This window comes from Belonocnema kinseyi, chromosome 4 (assembly GCF_010883055.1).
Source record: "Belonocnema kinseyi isolate 2016_QV_RU_SX_M_011 chromosome 4, B_treatae_v1, whole genome shotgun sequence".
NCBI classification, from domain to species: Eukaryota; Metazoa; Arthropoda; class Insecta; order Hymenoptera; family Cynipidae; genus Belonocnema; species Belonocnema kinseyi.
The window spans coordinates 122,774,413-122,780,926 of record NC_046660.1 but is presented as its reverse complement, the minus strand read 5'-3'; positions in this window follow the sequence as shown (position 1 = coordinate 122,780,926).

Here is a 6,514-nt window from a genome sequence, read left to right as displayed (position 1 = left end):
TCAGATTTTCTGCCCTATCGAGGTGCTGCCCTCATCGTACTACGAATTCGAATTCTTTTCTCATTCTTCGTAAAATATGACGGTAAAGCATTATAGAAAGACATTTCGAGATAAACAAGTGCTGAAAGCATTTTTCTTTTACACTTTTTTTTTTAATTGAAATAATCAAATATTTATACCAAAGAAATAACTTTTTTAATGTTTGAAGTATTTAAACATTATTGTTTAAATTTAAAATAACAATAATTAAAACAAAATATATTTCGGGATAAGATATTTTGGTTGAAAATATATATAGTATTTATTAAATCGCAAAAGTTCTTCTGAAAACTCGAAATGTTAATTAAAAAACACGTGTTTTTACATATTAATTTGTCACTAAAATTTTTTGTTTAATTTTAATTTTAAATTCAAACAATAATTTTTAACACTTTAGATATTAAACAATAATTTATTTGATAACAATATTTTATTATTGTATTTTTAAGAAATAATTAATATTGATTAAGAAACAATTTTATTTGGGGAGTTTTATTATTTGGGAATTTTCAAATTCGTTAATATTATACACTGTTCAGGAATTTTAATAATTTTGGAATTGTATTTTTTGGGACAGAGAGTTTTACCGAGTCGGGAATTTATTTTTCGGGATACTTCAGCCGTCCCAATAGAATTACAGAACATTTGCTCTAATTATAATTTCGGCGCTCGATCTTGTTGGTTTTTTCCTACAGTATTAATAAAAAGATTGCATGGAAATTTTTGATATCACAAAGTTAAAGATAATCACAATTTAAAAAATTTAAATTCGCTTTACATCGAATTTTTATTCTTGGATCTTGCCGATTTTTTTCTAATCCATTTCAGTCACTGGCAAACGGGGTTGATTTTATTTTAGAAAATAAGTGATTAAAATTTGAAAAAACTGGGTAGGCCTTTTTTACATCTAGGTATGTAAAAAAGGTAAACTGCAGAAAATTTAAAAACTAATTTAAGAACAATTTATACTCTTTTAAGATACCAATACAATTTATACAACACTAATCGTAAAATTTGCAAATTTTTAGGCCTTCAGTTTAAGAACTTGAATTTTAACGTTAAAATTGCTTCATTTTCAAAATACAGCCTTATTGTTCGAATTTTCAGAATTTTCGTTATAGGTTATAGGTTAGGTCAGAAATAACGTTCAGGGATTCGAAATTGTTAAAACGCGAAAAAGTTTTAATTGAAAATTTAAAAATGCGAAAATACACCACTTTCCATGTTCATTTGCAATCCAGCGAGTCACTTTCTTTCACTTCTTTTGAAAGTCAATCCTTTGTTTTCAGTTTTGTTTTTAAAATATAACTTGAATTCAACGCATTTCAAATTAAATGTTTGCAGCTGCATTTAGATTGAATTATACAAAGGTTTTTTGTTTTATATATAAATTAATTAAAACATTTTATTGGTTTTTCACGATTGTAATTTATAACTTCTAAAATGGAAAATTGTAGCTCAAACATGAAAAAGTATAGACTAATTTCATATTTAAAGAGATTCTATCGCAAATATTGAACTATCAAAACTTCTGACCTTTTTTAAGATTTTTAAAACCCTTTTAAAAACTTTTTTTAAAAACAATTTTGATTGTGAATTCTTAATAAAAGAATAAGTGTTATTTAGTCTCCAGAACAGCAATTTCAAAAATATTTAAAGCCTTAATAGTTGAGACATTTTTAATTTGTAGTCTTCAGTATATTGAATAATTTCAAATTTAAAGCTATTTAAATATTTCATCTGAATTTCTGAATGGAAAGTGTTCGATAATTTTAGATTGAAACCTCTCCAATTATTTAGTTACAAATTAAAATCATACAACTTCAAGTTTTATTTTTTTTTGATCATTTGTCACCCCCCCCCCTCCCCACAAATTATTATTTCTTTTGTAAGAAAATAACGCCTGATTTTTGTAAAAACTAACAAATATATATTAAACGTTCACTCAAGGTCATTTTTGTTCAAAAAGCTTGTTCCTGAATGCATTAACTCTTATTGTTTCCGATTTCGTTCTGTCACTCAGGGATTGTGTTTTTCATAGAAAACATTGAAACGTGGTTTTTTCACATTTATCTAATTATAATTGAAGATCACTCGGGGTAATTTTCAGTGAGAAATATTGATTTACAAAGAATATTTGTCAAACAATAGAATGGATTTCTTCGCCCGAGATACAAACGTAAATTGTACTATAGTAAAAACAACTGGAAAAATTTAGACGAAAGCCAAATTTGGTAAAGAAAACAAACCTTTGTCGACCTATAAATACTAATTTTATTCCCCGGAAGATTTTAAAAAAATCTCTTCGAACACTTTTATTGCAACAATTTAATCGAAGAAAAATAATTGTTATAAAAATAAAAATAGTACAATTTTTACATACAATTCTTAAAATAAAAAATCTGTGTGTCAAACCACAATCCAATCCGACTATTCTTTTAAAAGTTATCCGATATACAGAAACACATTAACAACGATGACGTAGACTCCCGAGAGACAGACAGATACCGGTGTAAAAACTTGTTTTTCTGACTCAAGGAGCCTCAAAACGTCGAAATTTTATGAAATTCGCGAAAGTCATTTTTCGCATAAAACTCTTCTCATTATGAATGAGAATGTGATAAAATAATCATGGGGCCTTGAAAAAGTACCGTTTTTGGCATCTTGACTTTTTTCCATATCAAGCTTTTTTTGCTTCAAATGTCCATTTTCGTTTGGTTTTTTGGATTTTGAAAATCCTTTAACTTTGGTAAGTTTGATTTTATCAAAAAAAGTTGTCAGGATAAGGTGTTCATATTTTTTGTACCATAAATAGTTGTCGATAGAATTTTAAAATTTTGAAAAAAAGTGGTCTCAACAATTTTGAAGAAGCTCAAACTTTTTGGATTTTTATCAAAAATGGCTGTTTAACGAACTCGATCTTACCTTTTTATCCCTCGAAAAGTGTGTCAAAGCCCAATCCAATCGGAATAGTCTTTCGAAAGTTATCCGGTACACAGACAACAACAACAACGACGACGCCGGACAGACAAACAGACCCCGACGTAAAAACTTGTTTTTCTGACTCACGGGGCCTCAAAACGTCGACATTTAATAAAATCCGAAAAAGTTATTTTTCATAAAAAAAACTAATACCTTCTCATTTTGGATGAGAATGTAGAAATTATCAACAAGATTTGTAGAAAATATTTCAAAGAATAAAATGATTGTCCCGTAAGTTACAACCGAAAAATTACAATTTCAAAAAAATGAAAATTGTTCTAAATATTGACCTAGACTCGCGACCGGGACAAATCAAAAAATGAAAGTAAATTTTAAAATTGAACTGCAGTTCGAGTATTAAAAATTTAACAGTGATTTATTTTACAAGGTGATTCTAGATGTAGTGACACAAGTGTAAAGTTCGAATTGATGGCTTCTTAAATGAACGCCTTTATTCGAATTCAAAATCTTTTTGAAGTATTATTTCAGTATAAAACATTCCATTTTGAATCTATTTGGTTTGGAGATTAAAAAAAAACAATTTTCAATAGTAAACAATTTGAAAATGAATTGTCACAATTTCAGAGTGACAAATTTAAACTTGGAATGTTACGACTATAATTGCTGCATTTTTTAAATTTGTATTTCGAAGGTAAAAGTATTTCATTTTGATTCTTAAAGAACAGTTAAATAAGAATTAATTAAGAAAAAAATCAAATAAGCTGGAGGTTTCTGAATGTTTCAAAGAAAAGAACAAAATTTGGAGGTCCTCAAGAATTTTGAAATACTAGGAAAACAATAAAAATTTCTGGGTAGATTTCAAATGATTTTTCATTTCGAAAAAGTACATAATTCAAAGAGAATGTTTAAGAGTATTTCAAAATATTTCAAAAGATTTACAATATTAGAAAAAGTCTGGAAGCTCTTAAAACAATTTTGTGTGCAGGATTTTACAAAAATGTTTTAAAAAATTGGAATCAATCTAAAAGACATTTAAAAGTTCCGAAAAATTTTTTAAATAATTTTATAAGATTTGAAATAATTTAAAAGAGAATAGATACTTTTGATGATTTTGAAATGTTTTGAACTGTTGACTTTTTATTTTGAAAAATTATATAATTTTAAGAGGAGGTATAAAAATATAGGACCACTGACAAAAATTCCGAAAGGGATGAATGAAAAATACCAAAAAATGAAATCTCCGGCACCTGAATAATAATTCTATAAAAAATACATTAAAAAACACGTGCGCTTTGAAAGAAAAAAATGTTCTGCCTAAATTTTCTTTGTACCGGCGTAATAACATGTTTGAAACAAACTTTGCAGGATTCAATTCAACAACGATTTATATCAAAATTTATTTTTATTATTTTTTTTATTGATAAAAAACTCGATTTTTCAGAACTTTTTTATATTTTTTTCAAATACTATGCACATTTTCAAACAAATTTTTTCATCCAGAAATATATATTCGTTTATTGTATTTTCAATAAATAAATAATATTTAATAAACAATTTTTTTAATTGTTTAAGTTCAGGTATTTTCTAGTTCGGATACTTTATGATTCAGCCATTTTCTTTGGGGATTTTTTAAATTCGGTAATATCTTATTGTCCGGAATTTTATTTGTCGTGAAATGTATATAATATTATTTAATATTAATACATTAATACAATATTATTAATACATTATAATGTAATTTAAATATATTTCATCGAAATATAAAAGTCCCGAATTGGAAAATTCTCGACAATTTACAATCTTACCGAATTTGAGAATTGCTGACAGAAAATTTCCGAATTATACAATATCAGGGCTAGACAATTCTCTAATTTGAACAATTAAAAAAATTTTTTTCAATAGAATAATAAAATATTTTTACCAAAGAAAAAACTTGTTTAATGTTTAAAATTTCTAAAAATGATTGCTTGAATTAAAAATAATAGTAATTGAACAAATGTATTTTTGGATAAAAAAAGTTGTTTGAAAATGTCCATTATATTTTTGTACATTACAAAATAAAAAAAATGTTCGCTCGCAAAAATAAAATTATTATTTAAAAAAATAAAAATACAAGTCGCGTTAAATCAGCCTGCATTGAATCCTGCAAAGTTTGTTTCATTTGAAGCTCACGTGTTTTAAATTTATGTTTGTATCACATTTTTATACAATTATTGTTATTTTAAATTAAAACAATAATTAAAAAAAATTAAACATTAAACAAAATTTGTATAATAAAAATATTTGATTATTGTATTTTTAATTAATAAATAATATTGATCACAAAACTCTTTTCTCAATTTCTGCAATTCGGGAATTTTCTAGTTTGTAGAGGAGAGTACCCAAATATGAGATACCAACTGTGTTTGACGTGATTGTCGGAATTCTATGTACTGAATTTAAAAGTAATATAGGTCATTTTAAAGGAAATTTAGTTTGTCATAAGAAGCTCGAATAAAAAATTTTATTAAACATTTGTTTTATGCTGAAAATACAAAAAATGTAAAAAAGTGCTTTTTCCAAACTCGTCAAACTATTCTCATAATATGCGATAACCCAGGAAATAGCTAATAAAGTGCAAAATAAAGTATTATTTTTAATGAAAAACTTCATTCTATGTTTCCAAAGTATAAATTTACTGCTATTTAGATATATTTAGTTTTTGCAGTAGTCACAAACACCTTTGTAACCATTTTCCCCCGCGCAGCCACAGTGTTATAAAAACCACAGGTATGTCACATTATGAGAACCACACCGTGCAACTATGGACTTACTATGCCTGAACTGTATAATGAAAAACTTTAACACTATCGATATTTTCCTACTTAGTTATTCAATCCCCATCACTCCAGGTAAACTTTACATATTTAATGAATAATACATAAGGTTTAAAGAATTCCCTTCCAAGAACTCGACCACCATCGATTTCACAAAAAGTTCGCCTATAATCTTTAAAAGCCCAATGAAAAATTGACTATACCACGAAATTATTCTTTCTTCAAGGGCTACAAGTTAGTAATAGAACCAACAGAGTGGGTCTCTTAGTTTAGCTGATACCCCGCTTTCTCATATTACGAGAATATCTCATATTCGACTACTCTCCTCTATATTTTACCATTAGACAGCATTCGGCCTGGAGTTTTAATATTCGGGAATTGTCAAATTCGACAATATTGTAAACTGTCCAGAATTTCATTATTCTAGAATTTTTAAATTCGGGATTTTCAGGTTTCAGCATTTTGTTATTTCGGGAAGTTTACAGTGTCGAAAATATTTCAAAAATTTAAAAAGATTTATAAAATTGTAAAAAAATGTTGAAGATTTTAAGGCAATTTTTTTGCAGAATTTTAAATAAATTTTACGCCAAATTGGGAATCATTAAAAATATATCTAAAACTCCTGAAAAACTTAAATAATAATTTGAATTATATATATTTAAAAATTCGTCATAAGGACAACCGCAGGATTTCTCCGGGAGCGGGTGCTAATCTGG